Source organism: Capricornis sumatraensis, chromosome 14, assembly GCF_032405125.1.
Source record: "Capricornis sumatraensis isolate serow.1 chromosome 14, serow.2, whole genome shotgun sequence".
Classification (NCBI taxonomy): Eukaryota; Metazoa; Chordata; class Mammalia; order Artiodactyla; family Bovidae; genus Capricornis; species Capricornis sumatraensis.
Window position 1 is genome coordinate 9,324,921 of NC_091082.1, and position 3,058 is coordinate 9,327,978.

The 3,058-nt window shown below is 43.1% G+C and overlaps 1 pseudogene; it reads right to left on the bottom strand.

Annotated features, from left to right (window-relative positions):
* Nucleotides 1-238: 238 nt before the first annotated feature.
* On the bottom strand, nucleotides 239-2,340 carry LOC138090677 (olfactory receptor 5I1-like; annotated as a pseudogene).
* Between the last annotated feature and the right edge of the window lie 718 nt (nucleotides 2,341-3,058).

Consider the following 3,058-nt stretch of genomic DNA (forward strand, 5'->3'; position numbering starts at 1 on the left):
AAAGAATCTGCCTGCCAATGCAGGATAAGCAAGAGATACAGGTTCCATCCCTGGGTGGGGAAGATTCCCTGGAGGAGGAAATGGCAACCCACTCCAATATTCTTGTCTGGATAATTCCAAGGACAAAAGAGTCTGGCGGGCTATAGTCCATGGGGTTGCAAAGAGTTGGACACAACTGAGCATACACACAGCTGGAGTTTGTAATCAGGGATTTAGATGACTCCTGGAACCTTATATCTCAGGAGGGATTTATCTTTGGTTTTAAGACTTCTTTAGAAGCATCTTTTACGTCTTTGTTTCTCAAGGGATTCAGCACTGGGATGATGATGGTGTAGAACACTAAGATGATTTTATCAGTGTTGGGAGAAAACAGGTAGCTGGGTCGTGAGTAAATGAAGAGCAGAGTTCCCTGGTAGATGGCCACGGATGTCAGGTGAGAGGTACACGTAAAGAAGGTCTTCTTCCTCCCACTGGAAGAACGTATCTTTAAGACTGAGAGGAGAATGTAAAAGTAGGAGATGATGATGACAAGGAAGCAGATAATTTCCACTGAGCTGCTGTATGTGGAGAGAAGCCACTCAATAAGTGACGTGTCTGTGCACAATCACTTAAGCAAGGAAGGGAGGCCACAGAAAAAAATGATTAATGACAGCTTTGTCACAGTATTTCACAATAAACGTAAAGGATGTGTGCACCAGGGAACTCATATTGCCTCCAAAGTATGACAAGACGATCAACCATACGCAGATGTCCCGACACATCACAGCCGTGTACGGTAAAGGGGTACAGATGGCGACATAGCGGTCATATGCCATGGCAGCCAAGATAAAGGATTTGGTATCTGCAAAAGCACAGAAAATATAGAACTGCTGGGCACAGCCGTGATAGGAAATGGACTTGTTCTGAGAGAAAGTGGACAGGCATTTTGGGAATGATGACTGAAGAATAGCAAAGGTCTACAAAGGATAGGAAACTACCACACAATTGCACTCATCTCACATGCTAGTAAAGTAATGCTCAAAATTCTCCAAGCCAGGCTTCAGCAATACGTGAAACGTGAACTTCCTGATGTTCAAGCTGGTTTTAGAAAAGGCAGAGGAACCAGAAATCAAATTGCTAACATCCACTGAATCATGGAAAAAGCAAGAGAGTTCCAGAAAAACATATATTTCTGCTTTATTGACTATGCCAAAGCCTTTGACTGTGTGGATCACAATAAACTGTGGAAAATTCTGAAAGAGATGGGAATACCAGACCACCTGACCTGCCTCTTGAAAAATCTGTATGCAGGTCAGGAAGTAACAATTAGAACTGGACATGGAACAACAGACTGATTTCAAATAGGAAAAGGAGTACGTCAAAGCTGTATATTGTCACCCTGCTTATTTAACTTCTATGCAGAGTACATCATGAGAAATGCTGGGCTGGAAGAAACACAAGCTGGAATCAAGATTGCCGGGAGAAATATCAGTAACCTCAGATATGCAGATGACATCACCCTTATGGCAGAAACTGAAGAGGAACTTAAAAGCCTCTTGATGAAAGTGAAAGAAGAGAGTGAAAAAGTTGGCTTAAAGCTCAACATTCAGAAAACGAAGATCATGGCATCTGGTCCCATCACTTCATGGGAAATAGATGGGGAAACAGCGGACACAGTGTCAGACTTTATTTTTTTGGGCTCCAAAATCACAGCAGATGGTAACTGCAGCCATGAAATTAAAAGACACTTACTCCTTGGAAGAAAAGTTATGACCAACCTAGACAGCATATTCAAAAGCAGAGACATTACTTTGCTGACTAAGGTCCGTCTAGTCAAGGCTATGGTTTTTCCTGTGGTCATGTATGGATGTGAGAGTTGGACTGTGAAGAAGGCTGAGCGCCAAAGAATGGATGCTTTTGAACTGTGGTGTTGGAGAAGATTCTTTGAGAGTCCCTTGGACTGCAAGAAGATCCAACCAGTCCTTTCTAAAGGAGATCTGTCCTGGGATTTCTTTGGAAGGACTGATGCTAAAGCTAAAACTCCAATATTTTGTCCGCCTCATGAGAAGCGTTGACTCATTGGAAAAGTCTCTGATGCTGGGAGGGATTGGGGGCAGGAGGAGAAGGGGACGACCGAGGATGAGATGGCTGGATGGCATCACTGACCTAATGGGCAAGAGTTTGGGTGAACTCCGGGAGTTGGTGATGGACAGGGAGGCTTGGCGTGCTGCAATTCATGGGGTCGCTAAGTGTCGGACACTACTGAGTGACTGAACTGAATGGCAGAGCGTTCTGACAAAGTGTGTTCCACTGGAGAAGGGAATGGAAACCACTTCAGCATTCTTACCTTGAGAACACCATAAACAGGATGGAAAGGAAAAAGGATATGACACTGAAAGATGAATTTCCCAGGTTGGTATGTGCCCAATATGGTACTGAAGAGTGAAGAAAAAGCTCCAGAAGGAATGAAGAGGCTGAGCCAAAGTGGAAACAACACTCATCCGTGGCTGTGACTGGTGGTGAAAGTAAAGCCCGATGCTGTAAAGAACAATACTGCATAGGAACCTGGAATGTTAGGTCCATGAATCAAGGTAAATTAGAAGTGATCAAACAGAAGATGGCAAGAGTGAACATTGACATTTTAGTAATCAGTGAACTAAAATGGATGGGAATGGGTAAATTTAATTCAGATGATCATTATATCTATTACTGTGGGCAAGAATCCCTTAGAAGAAATGGAGTAGCCCTCCTAGTCAACAAAAGAGTCTGAAATGCAGTACTTGGGCGCACTCTCAAAAATGACAGATCTCTGTTTGTTTCCAAGGAAAACCATTCAGTATCACATAATCCAAGGCTATGCTCCAACCACTAATGCCAAAGAAGGTGAAATTGAATGCTTCTATTATTACCTCCAAGACCTTCTAGAACTAACACACCCAATATATGTCCTTTTCATCATAGGGGACTATAATGCAAAAGTAGGGAGTCAAGAGATACCTGGAGTAACAGGTAAGTTTGGTCTTTGAGTACAAAATGAAGCAGGGCAGAGTCTAACAGAGTTTTGCCAAGAGAATGCAGT